At 41.8% G+C, this 20399-nt stretch overlaps 1 long non-coding RNA gene across 1 annotated transcript in view; it reads left to right on the plus strand.

Moving 5' to 3' along the window:
- Positions 1 to 8738, plus strand: part of LOC146499972 (uncharacterized) — a 233805-nt gene extending 225067 nt beyond the window's left edge. The window contains exon 2 of the long non-coding RNA XR_014869925.1: positions 7752 to 8738. This is a non-coding gene — a long non-coding RNA (uncharacterized LOC146499972). The remainder of the gene's footprint in view (positions 1 to 7751) is intronic.
- Positions 8739 to 20399: the final 11661 nt, after the last annotated feature.

The following is a 20399-nucleotide window of genomic DNA, read 5'->3' on the forward strand; positions in this document are numbered from 1 at the left end:
AGCCACCCTTAATGTGATCATTGTGTGGCCATAGCGCTTCATTTTGTGGTTGGTCACTAGTGTGCTTGATTTACTGAACTTTTTGGATTAAAGTAACCATCCATGCTTAGAGATGCCGACTATAATGTGAACACTGTGCTTCTGTTAGCTTTAACTTGTGGGTCAAGGACCTGAAGGCTTCAGAGGGGCTTTTAATAAATTTAGGGGTCCTAGAGGAACCCTTTTAAGGGAGGTGTTACGTCCCTCTGCAGCCTCTAATCTGCTCAGTGTGTTCAGCTGGTGCTAATTGGCCACACCTAGTCAGGTGTGGCCAATCTAACCATCAGGAACCCTCACGTTAACTTTTATCGAGTGGAAAAAAGTTAGCGTTCATCCTCCAGCTTCACTGTGTTTATGCTATGCTAACATAGCTGTGTCGCTAGGGATCACCTAGCACATCATTATATACCAGCTAGCCCAACTTCAGTAACCCTACAAACGTCACTGCTGTTTAGTTTCCTGTCTTCATTTATGTTGGAAATGATAGCAGAGCTGTCTTAATTTGTTTCGGATATCTCAGGACATGCTATATCATATTTAGATGGAAACTAGCGAGCTAACTTCCTAAATTCCATAAATTCGGTTTTTGTGGATGCCTGGATGTTAAACTTAATTGTTACATCTGGTAAAGCACTGATCATTTTATTACAGATGAAAGACTTTAGACAGTTTTTAACTCTCAGTGTAGCCGCAGTGTTCGTTTGAGTTTGGGCCCAGGCACAGCTAATGACATCAGACTTAAAGACCGGATTGAGACATTAGGTGCACTTGGTTTTTCACACACTCCTTCTGCATTTGCACATGTTCACTACTACCTGACATCCCTCCTTTGGGATCAGAATCCATGGCTCCATTAGCTAAAGGGATAAGACACAAAGGTAAACACATTAGGGCTTCTCAAACACTTTGGTTTTGACAGTGCTGGAAGGAACAGAGACACCACATTCAAACCTCAAAGCTCCATCTAAAAGCTGTTCCCCGTGCTTTGCTTTTATGACACAGTAATACAATACGCATTAGCTGATATACAACTTAACTTATTAAAGACACTGCACTCCACCATATGTTAGATGTCAGTATTCAAAGGTGTATGTGTGCATTTCTGAAATTAGTGTGAATGTGGGACGACAGCTGGTGGAAGGCAGGCTGAATCCAACACAAAACAAAACACAGCAGACATCACAGTATGCAGTCAGCGAAACATAAAACATTAGTTTATTTCCTATATAAAGTGTGCACACAGTGAAAGTCTGCTCTCTGTCCTTCAGTCTTGGAGCAAAGAAACTGGGTGTTACGTGGGAGAAGATACAGAAAAACATGCTTTGGAGGCAAGGAATTCTTTCAGGATTAGTGGCCAGCTGCCACAGATTTCATGGAGGGGGATTGGTGTATGAGACTGACGAATATTCCCCACCGAGAGACAGTGGACGAGAAAATCCTCCTCCTAGTTCCTGTGTCAAGGTAAATCCAGCTAGTTTGGTTCACTTATATTATTCATCTATGCTCGGAAGTGTCACTGTGGCAGTCAAGTGAGACTGCAAGAGTTGTTGGTTGTAGTAATTCAGATTGTCAGACGTTACTATAGCTCAATGATACACATTAAGAGAGGTGGATAGACTTGCAGCTTGCAGCATTGCAAATGGAACAATCCACTGGAGTGTAAAAAATCCATTTCATCATAAAAGACATATTTATAGAAGCACTAAGACATCAAGAAGTAAAAAACAGAAAGTGTTGTTAGTTGTTTTACTGCTGATATTGGTGAAACTGAATAAAAATGAATAAGCCATTTTTATTTCCATGAAGTAAGCCCATTATAAAGACCAGGTGTGTCGGGGGCTATTGGGAGAAAACTTACATTGCAGTCGATGGTACTTTTAATTTTCATTCCAAAGAGCAAACATCAATCCTGAGCCTGCTTTCCAGTTCATATCTGGGTGGATAGTTGTGTCAACAAACTGCTATTTGTTTAAGTTTCAACATTGTTTTTCTTTCATTGCAAACCATCCTCAAACTGGCAATTCTCACTTTTTCTAAGAAAAACACAAGTGGTTTAATGCTTAACTGAATCCAACCAGCAAGTAGACAAACTATGTTGTGTCAGATAAGAAAATGTTTCTTCTGTCATGCAAGAAACAGAAAAAACGTATAAATTAAAATGCTAGCAGATAAGATTAAAATGCATGCAGTTAATAATTAATAGCAGAAATGGAGATTATTATTAATGAGGATTAAAAATGCATATCATAATCCCACCTCATTATAATATAATTATGTGTGTGTCTGTGTGTGTGTGTGTGTGTGTGTGTGTGTGTATAAGCTATTAAAAACAAAAAGTGCCACATTCGTTTGATGGAAATTAAAAGGCACTATCAGAATGAGCCAAAAGGGGAACATAAGGCGTATACTCATACTTAGAGTGGTTCAGGATTTATTTACATTTATCATGTATTAATGGCATGAACATAGCTCGACTTGACCAGAGCAAGTTTTTTCTTGGAAGAATCAGAATTACGTAGTAATACGAAACAGCTGAAACTAAAGAAAACTAGTAACTGACTTATCACATGTTGTATGAGAGATGGAAGACGGGTTACTGAGGCAGGCAAACTGGCGTGCGAGACGGTTACCGAGAGTGGGCAGGTAGGTGAATGGGTTACCCAGGTGGAATTACCAGAGAGGCAGCAGTTGCAGGCCTCGCTGACATCACTCAACTTACTAAGCCAGTATTGCTACCCCTGTCTGGCAACCATACTAAATTCATAATTTTTTTTTAATGCACCTCTTGCACATCTTGTTTTGGGTTTCCCTGGGCACTGCTAGACTGGTAAAAAGAGATGGTTTTGGGGTGGGGTGAAGATTGCTACATGAATTGTTTAAAATACGCCCCTACATCTGTCAGCTGACCGACCCACCTGACCTCTCCTCAGTGCCCACTCTGACTGAAATTTCTTTTACATGTATGTATTGATTACATGTTCTAACAATACTTTTATGCTTTATTGCTCACAGTTAAGCATTGTAGAATAGTTTAGATGTGGACTGGTACACAGTGTTGGGAAGGTTACTTTTAAAAAGTATTCAGATTACAGAATACATGCCCTAAAGTGTAGTATGTAAAGTATTCCATTAAGTTACTCAATGAGAGTAACGTAATCTAAATCACATCCTGCAAATTCTTGTTTGATTTTCTCTACCAATTGGCTGTTAAGCCCAAATCTCCCTGAACAGACAATATGTTTACTGTAGAGGAGCAAAGACTTATGTTAACATAAGATAAGATGTTAGCTTGGTGGCAAGTAGCCTTCAGTAATAGTAATAAATCACACAGCAATAGTACATCAAAGATACTGAAGTGTCACATAACCCAGGTAGGTAGTAGTGATGGGTCGGTTGCGAACGAAATGGCTCTTAGAGTCTCTGGGTCTCTGACGTGAACGACGCGAGCCGGCTCCTTATCGCGAGCCTGGGTTTTTTTTCTCTTTCTCTCAGCCTCTCTCTCGCACTTTTTTCCTGCTTCACTCCGCACGCGAGCCTTGTGCTTTGCGTTGGGCAGAGGGGGGAGGGGCGGTAGTTACACTCAGTAGCACAGGAACAGAGTCAGAGGGAGAGAGAGAGAAAGAGAGCGAGGGACAACAACGTCACATTAGAAAGGTATAGTAATCATCCACAACTATTTTCAGTTGCAGATGATAAAGGATTCAGAAAGTTTATTCATGCAGGTCCATATGACAGAGAATGTGCATCTTCTTTTTGTTTTATATTTTAATTTATGTTTAATTGTGTTGTGGTTTGTAGTGTTTTGTGTTGTTTCACTTTAAATTTGTTTAAAAGGAAAGAGCTGAAAATTTAAATAGTTAAAAGTTGAAATGTGAGTAGTTGGTTTTTGTATTATATGATTTATTTATTACATTTTATGTGGAGTGAATAAATAAAAGTATATTTACAGTGGCCCCTACAGACAAAACACGTACAAACTCCAAAACACGTACAAAAGACAACAGAAGTGCTCCAGGACGCTAGGGGGCAGTGTTGAACTTTTGTTACCTAGTGGCTACACAAGCCAGCAAGTACAGTACCAACGACCGGATTTGGTGTGTGGTAGTAACAGGTAAATGAACTTTTTAAAAATTATTTGAATATATATGAGTGCTTGTGTATAAATACACAAACAATACACATATGCTTTCAATTGTGTAATTTAAGTGATCTAGTAGCTCTGCTTTGGAAGTTCAGTTCATGCTAGGAATGTGTTTTGGAGTTTGTACATGTTGTACACACACACACACACACACACATACATATACAGTGATATGCACACACTCACCCCCCCCTCCCTTTCCAAACGCCTTTGACGCTTATTCCTTTCCGATGCTGACGGTGGATCAAGGAGACCAGCACACGCAGGCCCGGATGTACTGTCTAAATTGGCTGTCCCCAGGGCTGCACTGGGACAAAAAATCAGCCCGGGCATTTTGACTGGTGACCGGCCCACCAGGTATTATAGGAAACACCATAAAGCCTTTGAACATAAACAAACGCTGTTGTCACAGTGATGTACACTGTCTTGCTGGTATATATGTATCAGTCTCATAAACTTAAACCTACACCATCCTAAACAGTACTAAACTGTACCCGAAAGTAGACTGTTGGTCGAGTTAACCGCCTGAACTATCTACACCACATGGTGAAAACCTGAAATTAAGACAGAGGAGACTAGAGGTGAGACATGATCATTACTGATTACTGATGACAGATTTAGATATATTTTCATAAACCATTCATTTGCCACATCAATAAACAGCATGGCAGGGCAAAATATGTTTTCTAACATGGCAACCTTTAAAAAGTGAAAGGAGACAGAAAGACAGGTGAGAAAGAATAAAACTTACTTGACTACAGTACAGTATCTAGAAAATGTGGGAAAATACTGGCATCATATACAGTACTTAGCTACTTCTGAAGAAATTATGATGGGACCCTAAAAAAATTACTATGTACAATAATGGATTTCTATACATTTTACATCAGATGAAAACGTTTGTTGTAAGATTCAGATAATTATCTGTTAAAAGTGAGAAATTTTAAATGAGAATAAGAAAGTATTCTCAGTCGTTGTGTCCTTGGGCGAGACACTTCACCCGCTGCCTACTGGTGGTGGTCAGAGGGCCCGGTGGCGCCAGTGTCCGGCAGCCTCGCCTCTGTCAGTGCGCCCCAGGGTGGCTGTGGCTACAATGTAGCTGCCAAGTTCAACATCAATAAAATCATAGCACCCGCCCAGCAGTATAGAAACTCCGTCATGCTAGCTAGTACGCAGTACGAGTTATTGTAACTAATTGTAAAAAGTCAGCACAACTACAATAAACTCCACCTAAACTTGGTTTATATCTGACCCAGATAGACTGCAGGTCATAACTTCTTACCTGAAGTTCAGTTCACCGCCTCGGGTCTCTGCTTCTCCTGCCTTTCCGTCATCCACCTGCCAGCGTGTTGCATCTGCTGGCCTCCACCACTTGCTAATGTTACTGAATCTGTGGAAGCTCCGCCATAGCCACCACCAAACAACTGAGTTATTTTTACACATCTCCCAGCATCTGGCCAATCCACCACCTTTCAGTGTTTATACCGTTGAGAGGGGGGGGGATAATCGGCCCATAAAAACGAAAAATCAAATGCCCGGTATGCCCGATGGTGATTTTTCCATAGCTGGACTGGCCTGTCTCTCACCCTTTACCCCCCCCTGCTGCTTGTCATGTGTTTCTTTGGTGCATTAAGAGTTTTTCATGTGCAGAGGTGTTTTTTCTGTTCTCAGACTGATCTCCCTGTTGGAGCTCAGTCTGGGGGGAGTTATTTTCTCCTTATCTTTCCTCATGTGGTGCATTTTCCATTGTTATACCTCTCTGACCTGTCTTCCCCATGTGATGTTTTGTGTAATGTATGTATGGTCGGAGGGTAAGATGGCACCGCCATTGCGTGCAATAGGTCGGCAGCCTTATGAAATTTCTCCTTGTGGGACTAATAAAGGTATATCAAATCAAATATATAAACATATATAAATAAAACCACTTTTTTTACATTAGTAACAATTAGAAATGCAGTTATTGTGGACGCTGAAGGAGATGTGCTCCATAGTCAAAGTTATATTTCTTATAACTTACATCCTATGTTCTGTTTAATCCCTTTGATGGAAAATTGGTTAAACCATCGCTCAACTTATGTCTGAATGACAGCAGATAATTGTGATGAAAAGGAAACTGACCCCGTAAGCACTTTGCAGCTGAGTTGAGGGCTCGTGGAAATAAGGTCAGGAGGTGTCCGGCGTGAGTACGGCCTGACATTCCATTTGGGACATCTGACAGACACAGTAGTGCAACTCGGAGTGTGAGCAGCAATTCCTGTATACTGAACATAAGAAAAGTAATGTGCAGTGCTTCTTCTTTTTTTTTTTAAAAAAAAGCCGAGATTCCAGGGCTCATGCTTATATGGTTTTCTTTTATCCAAAAACAGGTTAGTTTAACGATCGTGTAACTGTGTCCTTGACCTTTTTACCGGTTTGAGGAGTGGGTTCCCTGGTCCAGATATTTGGGATGATTCAAATGCCGAGTCTCCAAATGCAAACAAAAGGATATTTTCCGCGTTATTTCTTAAATGTGCATAAATGGGATCGGATGATGTCCGATAAAAGTAATAAACGATAAATGTAAATCAGTTTTTTAACTTTGCAGACTCATTTACAGTGAAAGCAATAAAAAAAACTATCATGACTTTAAAGAGATTATGAACAAAATGCATTACATTTTGTTTTTTTGCTACATTAACAACTTTTTAAAAAAGTTTTTAAAAAATGACGCTTTAAAACAGTTCAGGTATCTTTGTGTTTACGGGGAGAAGGGAATAACTGCGGCCGAGGCTCTGAAAAGAGACAGTCGCTTCACCGATGACCTGGGCTACTTTGAGCTGGTTAACATTGATGACGGACGTAAGAATGAGTGCACTGACATAATTGATTGTCTGGACAATAAGAAATTCCAGATATGTTTTCCACAGGGAGCAGATACAGAAATAAAAGATGTAGCCATCCCAGGACAGCAGAAACCTCCACACGCATCAAATAATGCAAAGCGCAGCGGTGGAATGACATCAGTCTTAGATGTAGCACGGCAGAACGGATTGAGTCTAAAAACGGCAATCAAAGAAACGGCAGCAGCATTGACCGCACTGAGGTCAATTGAGCAGCATTGAGGTTTACAATCTACTTTGTCAGCAGTATCTGCGTCTGAAATGATGGATGGAGAGTAGATTCCCTAAAAGTTATTTCCAGGAAGCACTGGAATACAGGAAGGAGAACTTTGGAAAGAGCTGACAGTCTTTTACTGAAATTCGCAGTGTTATGTTGCTGCTCGAACTGAGCGAGTCAGTTTGTCTCATAACTGGTTCCTTCATAAAGCAAGGCACAGGCTTTGTGCTATTTGACAACTTTGTCTTGACCGACGCCCACTTATTTGACTACTGGGTTAAATCAAACACACCTAACTGGCGTGAATTTGTAAACGGTCTTTAACTTTGAAGACCAAGAATCAGACAGGAACAACCTTAGCGCTAAGGTGTTCATCGGCAACGATAAGTTAGATTATGTCATACTTAAGCTGGAAACAGAGAAAGTGCCGCCAGGTCTCCTTAAGAGATTTGGGCCTGTGCCTTCAGACGGCGAGGCCTGTGTCGTCGGACACCCAGGAGGAGGAGTGAAGAAAATGAGTCCTACGTGCGTCATCGAGAAAGAGAGGCGAGAGAATAATGAAAATTTAGAAGACTGCGAGGAATTTTGCAGTCTTTGTGAAATTAATCAGCAGATCAAAAACTGAAAATATCTGCATCACCTACAACACTCTCATTCATGTACTCTGTGTGCATTGTGTGCATTGTGTCCTTGTAACGTGTTTTACTTTTTTCTAAATAAATAGCTGTGAAAAAACCCATCAAAGTTGAGGTAAGTATTCACCACAATATCGTGTTTTTTATTATTAGGGTCAAATTTCTCTTTGTGTAAAAAATTAAGCCAACATCCAAGTGTCAAAGGTCGGTTCTAAAAAACAAGTCAGTCCCTGAAGCTTATTTGTGCCACAGATGCTTATACAGCGACTGCGTGTAAGGAATGTTTTGCGACCTGTCTGATCTTCCCTTTTTCAATCACCTACAGGCCCAGATCTTGCAACATAAATCCAGATGCACTCTCTCAACAATTTGGGACCCCCGACAACATGGCTTACAACTCACCTATCCTACCTTAGAACGTAGAAACTCTTTCTCAACAGGTGATCCAGGAAAAAAAAAAGGTGATGAAGCAGATTTTCATTGTCTTTAATCCTTTTTCTTTCCCTCTCCTTCTGTTAACTTTCTTCTGAACGTTTCTTCTTGTTTTTCTTTCCCGTCCCCGAGTCCAGTCTGGCCTGATTACAATAACTTAGAATAAAAATAACTAATAAAGATCAAATGAACTATGACAATCAAGTGGACCAGTATAGCAAAAGGCCCACTTGGGAAAGTAAATCTGTTGGGCATTTTTCTTGGCCTTCAGACAATAATTCTGATTGCTACAGTGCCAGACAGGACACACACAAAAAGAACGTAGAAACTTAGAACTTTTATTGTCATTGTACAGTTGCTTGCACAGCGAAATTGGGAAGCAAGACAACAAAGGTCCAAAAGTAGAGAAAAAACAATATAAAAACACTATATACACTATATACACGATGTTTTAGTTACAAGAAGCACTATGGGGGTGTGTACAAGGGCATCGTAATAAAATATAATCAATAATAAATAAGGGTGGAAGGGCTATGGTCGTTAAAAATAGAGATGGAAATTCCACATTTGCTGAAATATTGCACAGGGAATGGCAGCAACAGAATGATTGTATGGGAGAGGTCTGCTCACACTCTTAATTTGCATTAATAGTTCTGACAGTCCACGAGAAGAAGCTGTTCTATAGTCTGTCGGTTTTGGACCTGGTAGATCTGAACTTTTTTCCAGAGGGCAGAATGTTGAAGAGGTGGTGGTTGAGATGGAGGTGGTCTTTAATAATCACCCTGGCTCTGGAGAGACATCTAGAGCTGGCAATGGAGTCCAGGGAGGAGGTTGGACAGCCGATCACCTTCTCTGCAGTTCTGATGACTCTCTGGAGTCTCTTCTTATCGGCTGTTGTGCAACCAGCGTACCACACGGAGATGGCGGGCACCAGCACACTCTCGATTGTGGCTCGATAGAAGGACACTAGTAGGTCAATCTGCAGCCTTTTCCATCTCAGAATCCTCAGGAAATAGAGGCTCTGCTGGGCTTTCTTCACTAAGGCTGATGTGTTTGTTGACCAAGATAGGTCATCAGATATGTGGGTGCCACGGAACTTAAAGGAGGACACCCTCCCCACGTAGTCACCTTTTATGGAGAGGGGGTCAGTTTTTGTCTTACAGAAGTGCATGGTCTAGGCGTATTATTCTCGCTTTGGGTGCGAGAGGTCCCGGGCTCAAATCCCGGACGAGCCCCCACTTATGTTACGACCCCCTCTGCTAGGCGTCAGGGAAGGAGTAACATACACAAGCCCCCAACACAAAACTGAGTAAAGAAAAAGGTTTTAATTTCAAACTTTGAACAGAAAACCAACAGGGCTGTTCAACAGACCACTGGGCAAACAATTATTACATAAAGAAAAAAACAGTCAAGAGTAAAAGCTAAAGGTTAAGTAAGGCAAGCTGGCCACACACAAAATAAAAGCTAAGGGTTAACTAAGGCAAGCCAGCATCACAAAATTCTACTCACAGCCAGCTAGCAGCTCAAAACTCTAATCAGGCTAAGTTCAAGCATGCACCAAGGCTTGACAAAGTTCAGCAATATGAACAAGTTCAACAAAGATCGAAGAGGGAGGCACGAAGGGCAAACTGCATGTTCAGTCCTAAGCAGCAGCTACTGACTGAAGGACCTCCAGCCTTTTGTAGCCACAGGTGGGCACGATCAGCCACTGATTGCCTCTTGGAGCATCACGGGATCCCCGATCCCTCCAAGGCCCAGGGCCGTAACAACCACTTCCTTGGTTTTCCTGGTGTTTAGGGTGAGGTTATTGTGGTCACACCATTCTGTCAGATGCTGGACCTCATCTCTGTAGGCGGTGTCGTCATCATTGGTGATGAGCCCCATCAGAGTGCTGTCATCTGCAAATGTGATGATGATGTTGCAGGGCTGCGTGGGGTGCAGTCACTGGTGTAGATGGTGTATAGGAGTGGACTCAACACACATCCCTGTGGTGAGTCAGCACTGAGTGACAGGGTGGATGATCTCTGGTTGCCAACCTTGACAGACTGTGATCGGTCAGTAAGAAAGTTTTTTATCCATGCACATGTAGGTGGGGGGAAGTCCTACTTTACCAGCTTGGTTATAAGAACGTCTGGGATGATGATATTAAAAGCCGAGCTGAAATCAATGAAGAGCATCCTTACTGATGTCCCAGGATTCTCCAGGTGATGCAGAGCGGAGTGGAGGTCAGTGGAAATCGCATCCTCAATGGACATCTTTGCCTTATAGCCCTGCCCGTGTGTTATTGTGTGCGAGTGTGTATCGCTCCCTTCCCCCCCCCCCCCTCTCTCTCTCGTAACGGGGTTGTTTACCTCCGAGCGGTGCCGAGCGTTCCCGAGAGTGTTCCCGCGTTGAGGCTGGCCGCACCTGTTGCTGATCGGAGCAGACCAGCTATAGCCAATTATCCGCCATCTTCAGGGCTGCCTTCTTAACGGGGCGATCGAGCTTCAGTCAGCACTGGATCATTGTGTGAAGCACGGTAGAGCAGCACGGACGTATTTTGTGGCAGTTTACCTTGAGCTGAGGATTGCTTAGTTACTCTGTGTGTGTTTATGTGTTTGCCACTAGGAGGGAAACGGAGAGAAATCACGGGAGCTGGACTTCTACTTGGATTACTGTTTTGGAATGAGTCACTGTGTGCTTTTTTGCCTCACTGTAAATAAATCCACTGTCTTCTTCAAAGGAGTCCTGCATACGAATCCCGTTTTTCCACACCAACCCTGACATGAACCTTACTTGTCATCCAGGGTTTACGGTTGGGGTAGACCCAGACACGCTTTTCCGTGGTGAAAGTGTCCATGCAATGCTTGATGTAACCCAACACTGCAGCTGTGTAAGTCTCTAGTTCGGCATGTTCAAAGACACTCCACTCTGTGAGGGCAAAACAATCCTGCTGCTGAGCCAGAGCTTCCTCAGAAACGGTGTTGATAGTTCTGTGGGAGAAGGCAAACGAACTCAACAACTTCTTCAACAGGTTTGACCAGCCCACAACCCCCCCACCCTCACCCTCACCCCAACTACAGAGCCCTCTCCCCACTCTCCTACCTCCCTTGCTTCCCCCCCTTCCTGACACTATGATGACACCCCCCTCCTCCAATCCCTCTCTCAGCAGCAGGACATCTTCCCCCCCCTCCTCCCAATCATCTCCCAGTGTCACAGTGGATCAGGTCAGGAGACAACTGAGGAAGCTTCGCCCCAGAAAGGCAGCAGGTCCGGACAAGGTGTGTCCGAGGATGCTAAAGGCGTGTGCTGCCGAACTTGGGGAGCCGCTACAACGAGTCTTCAATCTCAGTCTGCGACTGGGGAGAGTGCCCACCCTATGGAAGACATCCTGCATCGTCCCGGTCCCCAAAAGGAACCGGCCCAATGAGCTGAATGACTTCCGACCGGTGGCACTGACATCACATCTTATGAAGACTCTAGAGCGGCTCTTCCTCAACCTCCTCCGACCACAGGTACAACATGCCCAGGACCCACTACAGTTTGCCTACAAGGCGGGTGTGGGAGTGGAGGATGCCATCCTGTACCTCCTGCATAGAGCCCACTCACACCTCGATGGGGGAAAAGGCACGGTCAGGATCCTGTTTCTTGATTTTTCCAGTGCCTTTAATACCATCCGGCCCTGTCTGCTCCAGGAGAAACTGAACAGGATGGAGGTGGACCCCTGCCTGGTGGCTTGGATCTCCGACTACCTCACCGACAGGCCACAGTACGTCAGGCTGAAGGACATCACGTCTGACACTGTGGTCAGCAGCACAGGAGCACCACAGGGAACTGTGCTGTCCCCTCTCTTCACCCTGTACACCTCTGACTTCTGCTACAACTCTGAATTATGCCACATTCAGAAGTTTGCAGACGACACAGCCATCATGGGGTGTATCTGGGATGACCAGGAAGAGGAGTACAGAAGTCTGGTGAGGAACTTTGTCGCATGGAGTCACACAAACCACCTGCAACTCAACACCTCAAAGACTAAGGAACTGGTTGTGGACTTTGGGAGGTCCAGAGCAGGTCCACTGCCGGTTCAGATAGAGGGGGAGGAGGTGGAGGTGGTCAACAAGTACAAATACCTCGGGCTGTGGGTGGACAATAAACTGGACTGGTCATGCAACACAGAGCACCTGTACAAAAAAGCCCAAAGCCGACTGTACTTCCTCAGGAGGCTGAGGTCTTTTAACATCTGCAGGAAGCTCCTGAGGATGTTTTACCAGTCGGTGGTTGCTGGAGTACTTTTCTATGCTGTGGTGTGCTGGGGGAGCAGCACAGCAAAGAAGGACTCATCCAGGCTGGAAAAACTGATCAGGAAGGCTGGCTCTGTGGTCGGCATGAAGCTGGACACTCTGGTGACAGTGGCAGAGAAAAGGACACTAAAGAAACTGCTGGACATTATGGACAATGCTGGGCATCCTCTGCACACGGCCATAAACAACCAGAGGAGTCTGTTCAGTGACAGGTTGCTTCTCCCAAAGACAAGAACCAACAGACTTAAAAACTCCTTTGTCCCACACGCCATCAAACTGTTTAACTCCTCTCTGGAGGGGAGAGGGAGGGGAAACAGGAGGACAAAGGAGGGGGGAACAAGCAAGCTGTAGTGCCTCTCCACTTCACTGTGCAATTACCTTTTGTGCAATACTTTTTGTTAATAATCAGCAGTGCAATAGACTCCATACTTGAAATGTGCAATTCACTTGTATTTTTATTTTTATTTTTATTCCTATTTATTCTATTTATCCCCTTTGTATATTTTATCTATATATGTCTATATATAGATAAAGCCATATATATATATATATATATATATATATATATATATATATATATATATATATAATATTCTTAACTCTGTAACTTCTGTCGGTGCTGTGCTTTTTGGAAAACAAATTTCCCAGAGGAACCCACCCGAGGGATTAATAAAGTTTTATCTAATCTAATCTAGAGCAAGTCACCTAACCAGTCCCCCGCAGGGCTGCTCCGGCCTACACCGGGTCAGCCTTGGTCGCACATCATGATTGATTTCATTTCATTTCATCATTGATTTCATAACTAATTACTGATTACTTCCCCAAAAAAGTAATCCCGTTACTTTACTGATTACTTATTTTCAAAAGTAATTAATTACTTAGTTACTTAGTTACTTTTTAAAAAAAGATTTACAACCTGAATAGGTGATAAAATGATAGATCTTTCAGCCCAATTCTGCATAATCATCATACAAAATGTAATCAAATGGAAAAGTCTCTTTTTAAAACTTGTTTTATTAGTTTTAATCTTTTAACTTTATGCATCAAGCAAACATTTAATTATCTGCAACATTCTCTGACTGGAAGAAATTAGTTTAACATTTAAACCTATTTTCTGCACATTCCAGCACATAAAATAAAATATTTTGTGTGTTTACACTCAGTCTTTCAAATAGATGCAAGTAAAACACAGCAGAAAATAAATAAAGTCAAAGACTAGCGGTCCTGTTGCTCTATTTTCACCTGTAAAGCAGGAGTGGGGTAGGCGGAGGTTTACCCTGGTGCAGGTGTGCAGCGGTCAGTGGAAGAATCCGCGAGTTTCTCTGTGAGTTTCCCATTACGTCGTAGCTACTCGGTGCTTGTTTGGAAGTTTAGGGTTTTTTTCGCTGTTAAAAGAAGTTTTCTTCCCACGCACAACGGACACTAATGTTTTTGTCACTTTTTATGGAATCAAACTCAAAGTAAGGTCAGTACTTCCACGCTTTAAACGCTGCACGCTAATACTCTCTCTGCACTCGACTTTTAGTAACGCAGTAACGCAGCGTTCCTACGGGAAAGTAACAGTAATCTAATTACAGTTTTTGCAATAGTAATCCCTTACTTTACTCGTTACTTGAAAAAAGTAATCAGATTACAGTAACGTGTTACAAGTAAGGCGTTGCTGCCCATCTCTGGTCTTGACATTCATATTCTTGTGTAGAATGCTGTTCTTTTTTTCTCTAGTGTTACTGAGGCCTTACAGGAGAGCCAACAACACTAAACACTTTTTGGTAATACACTGTCACCTACTTGTAAATCTGTTAAATTTAGAAAATGTTTATTACATTAAATTTGTTTAAAAGGTTTTTTCTCCCCACTGTCACCACGCACATACATCTAACCAATGGCTGAATGTTCAGAGTCTCTAATGCTGCAGAATCTTGACTTTACAAAGCGCCTTGAGATTTTTGTGGCCAAACCAGTAATTGAGATTGTCTTTGAACCCTCAACAAAGCTGTTACTCGTGTCACCTGGGCTGTCATCTACATGCAGCAGTGCTGAATTGCTGGTTACAATCCTTCACATTTGATATTTAACTCTCAGTAGGTGTGCTATTCAGTAGGATTTCCCCTTTTTATTTGTATTCACTGCTTTTGATAACTGTAACTTATCATGGAAAGACTGGTGAATGGACTGGTTCTTATATAGCGCTTTTCTACTCTGTCTGAGCACTAAAAGCGCTTCATACAACTAATTCATTCATCCAATCACACCCATTCACACAAGCACTTCTTCTAAGCTCTTAAGTGCTCTATACATATTCACGCTCCGATGGATGCATCAGAGAGTAACATGGGGTTAGTATCTTGCCCGACCTTCTGGTTAGTGGCTGACCTGCTCTACCACCTGGGCCACCTCACCCCAAGAAAGACAATTACTCCACAATTCACTAACAGGCTTGTTTTGAATCTCCAGACCGTATCTACATCTAAAGACTTCTTTTTCCGTCTGCATTGATAAAGCCCTGTTGAGCTGACACAGTTTCTTTGTTTCAGCAAAGAAACTTTATGGATTTCAGATTCAAGCAGGATTACAAAAGTGCATGAACATGTAAACAGATTTGAACTTCCACCACCTTTTCAAATCTATTACGTAAAAACACAGAGACAAGAAGAGAGCCATAATCATATATAATTCTTCCAAATTAATTATAAAAACCAAGTCATCATGTAGACTGTTTCACTTAATCCTTCATTAAAGACAATGTCAGCTAGAATATAGCTTAATTTTCACAGAATGACACTCTCATATAGTGCTGTCATTGATGGCAAAAGGACACGTTCAATGTTTTTTTTCTAACAATAACATCATTATTGTGGAGGAAAAAAATAGTGGAAAAATTCAGCTACTTGTGCAGAGGGTTTTTGTAAAATAAAGACACTTAACCATAAACAAAGGTAAGGGGTCCTGATCTGACTTTAAAGACAGCAAGCTGTTGTTTATAGAAAGGAGATTTATTTTTAGTAATCATCAACATTTGCACATACTGCAAAAAACCCCCCCGAAAAACCCCAAGAAAAATAAAAAAAACAAGATAAAGTTCTAAAACTGTGTCATGTCAGCTAAGCGCCAAACTGCTAAGGGACTAAATTAACAACTAGAGCAAGTATGTTTCTCTGGAGTCTGTTGGAATCAAACAAGACCTACAAGCAGGGCAAAACTAAGCGTCCTCAAGAAAAGAAGAAAAAGAAACTAAACATCATGTTCTTACAGCCTCTGGCGGTTAGCGTCATAACCTTTGGATAGTGCAGGAACTCTGCACTTTGGTTTTCAGAGGCCAGTTTCAGCAATAATTCAGGCTGGAAATTAGAGTCCACCTTAGGCCACTGTTAATTTTGTAGGACTATGCATTCATTAAACCTAATGCAATATCAGATTTTCAGGACATGAGCAGTAGCATTTTAATGCTTTATTCTATCTTTTATTGATTTGGTTTTGTAGTGTGGTTGTATGCATGATTCTATATATTTAGCATGGTTTTATTTTTAATTTTTTTATAGTTCCTACACCCTGATCAAAGCAGTTCTCCACACCTGCTCACACTGCATAAAAGATGTGAGGTGAGGGCACTCGCGAGAGCAGTCACGGACAGTGTTGGTCAAGTTACTTGAAAAAAGTAATCAGTAACTAATTACTGATTACTTCCCCCAAAAAGTAATCCCGTTACTTTACTGATTACTTATTTTCAAAAGTAATTAATTACTTAGTTACTTTTTAAAAACACGATTTACAACCTGAATAGGTGATAAAGTGATAGATCTTTCAGCCCAATTCTACTTTTTCTACATAATCCATCATAAAAATGTAATCAAATGGAAAAGTCTCTTTTTAAAACTTGTTTTATTAGTTTTAATCTTTTAACTTTATGCATCAAACAAAAATTTAATTATCTGCAACATTCTCTGACTGGAAGAAATTAGTTTAATATTTAAACCTATTTTCTGCACATTCCAGCACATAAAATAAAATATTTTGTGTGTTTACACTCAGTCTTTCAAATAGATGCAAGTAAAACACAGCAGAAAATAAATAAAGTCAAAGACTAGCGGTCCTGTTGCTCTATTTTCACCTGTAAAGCAGGAGTGGGGTAGGCGGAGGTTTACCCTGGTGCAGGTGTGCAGCGGTCAGTGGAAGAATCCGCGAGTTTCTCTGTGAGTTTCCCATTACGTCGTAGCTACTCGGTGCTTGTTTGGAAGTTTAGGGGTTTTTTCGCTGTAAAAAGAAGTTTTCTTCCCACGCACAACGGACACTAATGTTTTTGTCACTTTTTATGGAATCAAACTCAAAGTAAGGTCAGTACTTCCACGCTTTAAACGCTGCACGCTCATACTCTCTCTGCACTCGATATATGATCCATTGTTGATCTGCACACAGCTGTTGTCACGAACGTCGCACTCGCTTACGTCACTGTCATGAGACATTCTCGCAAAAAAATCACAGTTTTAGTAACTCAGTAACGCAGCGTTCCTACGGGAAAGTAACGGTAATCTAATTACCGTTTTTGCAATAGTAATCCCTTACTTTACTCGTTACTTGAAAAAAGTAATCGGATTACAGTAACGCGTTACTGCCCATCTCTGGTCACGGAGCATGTGCAGAAGTGACACAGGCATGAAGACCGCAAAGCTTCAGCAGAGCAACACGATGGAGAAGCCAGACAGTTGCCAAAGAGGCTGGCACTTGAACTGGAGTTAGTAAGAAGGCCTTTCTTGGTGAAACACACCCAGTGCAAAGAGGGATTTCTGTGATGGCTGGTGCTAGAGCATCGATCTCAAGACTGTTGCACTTAATATAAAATATGAGTGGGACTGACATATATTGGTTTTAGTTTTTGTTTAGAAATTAACTTCCTCCCACTACCTGCACATCATTGGATTGTGGGAGGAAGTCTGCATTTCCTGGACAGAGGAAATGCAGACTCCAAAGCAGATGGTGGCCACACACTTTTGCTTTTGCAAAGGTGTTAAACACCCTGCTGCCCTTCCATCAGGCAATTTCTATAACATGTTGCCTGACTTGCCAAAAAAGAGCCTGCATGCATAGATACTGTGAGAGATGCCCACCCTATTCCCAAAATCCAAGAAATCAAAGAATCCAAGAGCTGCTTTCTACTCTAAACATGAACAGGAGCTATTGGCAGTGTACATGGTTCCTGAGGTATATGAAATTACTACATTTGTCTGCATTCTGGCTCTTTTCCAGTTCAATTTTATGCTTTTTCGACTAAAAACACACCAGCAACTTTCCAGAAACGGATGGAAAGAATTCTGTATCTGGAGGGCGGCATCTGCTTTGCATTATTTTCTCCAGCTGCTGGAAACAACAACTTGATTGATGTTCAAGCTGCGCTGGACAAGTTCAGAGAGCCTGGCCAAACTGTGAATATGAAGAAGAGCAAACTGTTCAGGACATCTCTTAAATTCTTGGCCCATGTGGTATCTGCAATGGGAGATACAGACACCAGTGCGAGGCTTGGTCCAAAAGACAGACCATGGTGATGAGGAACTCCTTTCTTTTTCTAGCCAGTGCCGAGATCCATCTGAGAAGAATTCTTCAGCAACTAAACTGGAATGGTAATCTCCCATGGATACTCAAAACCAACATGCATAACCCCAGACAGAATCATTTACACTCACTGCAAAATACAAGAAAGACAAACAGAATTTTCTTTCGTTTGATCGTCCCCGTGCACTAACAGAGACCAAGCCTCATGGCAGTATGTCGTCATGTCTGCATCATTTATACCCTCAAACAAACTTCCCATTATTATTTAGGCGGTGTGCACAGCATGGCACTGCAGAATGTCCGACCACATATCAAACAATCGTAGAAACAGGGAACTATAACACCACTTCATTCAGAATAATTAAGGACCTGTCTTATGTTAGCATCTTATCAAGCTGACTGCTTCTGGGTGCAGCATTTGGAAATTTTCCACAAAGATCCTCTTTCTGGACATGTCAGAAGCTTTTACACATGTTCCTGAACATCATGTCATGTGTGTGAGATATATAATCTGTTTGGATAGTGGAGGAAGTACTCAGAGAACCCGCAAACTTCACACAGAAATCCCCCAGATAACCAGGAGGTTTGAACCCGGGATGCACCGATACTGATACTGGTATCGGGTATCGGTGCCGATACTGTAAAATGTGTGTGTACTCATACTCGTAAAAGTTAACCGATACCATGAACCGATACTAACTTATTTCATTAATCAGAGGGTGGCTTGTCATTTCTGTTGTAGTTTTTTAGATTGGCCACTAGGGGGATATCCCGCGCTAAACAGGCACAGGGTTAGGCGAGTGAGACTGGCAGCTCCAGATAAAAAAGAGAAACTGGAGGCTGCTGTAGCTAGGCTAAACAAAATGTCAGCAGTGTGGAACAGCCAACTTTAACTCAGGTTTTGGAAAAGCGAAGAAAAATGTCAAGAGAAAATCCACGGGCAGTTAAAATAACAGAGGCTCTGACTCATTTTATCGCTCTGGATGACCAGCCAATGCCGGTCGTGGAAAACATAGGATTGAACCGTCTTCTCAGCATACTCGAGCTGCGATATGAAATTCCCAGCCGCCCACACATCAGGGAGATAATGGTGCCAAAACTTTCTAAAGAGGTAAAGACAAGCAGTGTGTGCGATGTCAGTCCTCGGTTTAACGGCACAGTGGACTGATGATCCACGGGCAGATGAGGAGTTTGTTCGTCAATGCCAAATACTTTTGTTATTTTGTTTGTTTGTTTACAATATGGACACTCTGCAATAATTTAAAAGTTTATTTTATTCTCAAACCTAATTTGTATTTATTTTATTCCAAACAGAAGTGTTTATTTATTATTCTGAAAGCTCGAGACAGTGCCAATAGTTCAGTGATATTTTGTTAAATTACAATGTGGAGACTCTGCAATAATTTAACAGAAGTGCTTATTTTTCACTTGAAATTTTTTTGTGGTCATTTTTATTAAGATTTTATTTTTTATCGGCAGAGAATAAAATAAAACCTGTCTTCCAATTCATTGCATGTGTGTGTGTGTGTGTGTGTGTGTGTGTGTGTGTGTGTGGTAGAAGTATCGTTTTTTGTACTCAGTATCGGCAAGTACTCAGATCCAAGTATCGGTATCGTATCAGTTTGAAAAAATTGGTATCGTTGCATCCCTAGTTTGAACAGTCTTTGGGTGTTGATCTTGCAAATAAACAAAAAGAAAACAGTGAGATACATGGGTCAAAGTTAACAAAAGAAAGACATCTAATGCAAGAGTAGTCAAACCAAAGAAAAAAGCATGAGCAGACAAACAAGCAAGTGAAGCGCCGTGAGTCAGAGGCAGTCTCTTTTTTGTACTTTACTGTCTGAGTAAGAAAGACTTCACTCTTGGTTGTAGGGCAACAAGGGAGCTTAGTCTCAAATCTGAACCAGTATTAAAGTTTTACTGTGTTCCTTTTTCATAAACCTGGAGGAACAATATCAAACTGCATCTGACATTTCAAGCTTCTGCTGAAAAGAAGTGTTGGATGTGGAATCCCACTGGAAAGTGCTGCCTTTAAGTCACACTTTATACAATTTGCCTCAAACCTTTGTAAAAGAATTAAAAGGAACTGAGTCAAGAGAGTCCTGTGTAGTGTGATTTGTAGGTAATATCTGCTGTAGTAAAATCAAAGTTACAGGCATAACAGACCTTGGGGAGCCACAGCTCCCAAATCAATCTGTAACACTTTGATAATACTAGACGAAGACAAACTAT

This window comes from Neolamprologus multifasciatus, chromosome 16 (genome assembly GCF_963576455.1).
Source record: "Neolamprologus multifasciatus chromosome 16, fNeoMul1.2, whole genome shotgun sequence".
NCBI classification, from domain to species: Eukaryota; Metazoa; Chordata; class Actinopteri; order Cichliformes; family Cichlidae; genus Neolamprologus; species Neolamprologus multifasciatus.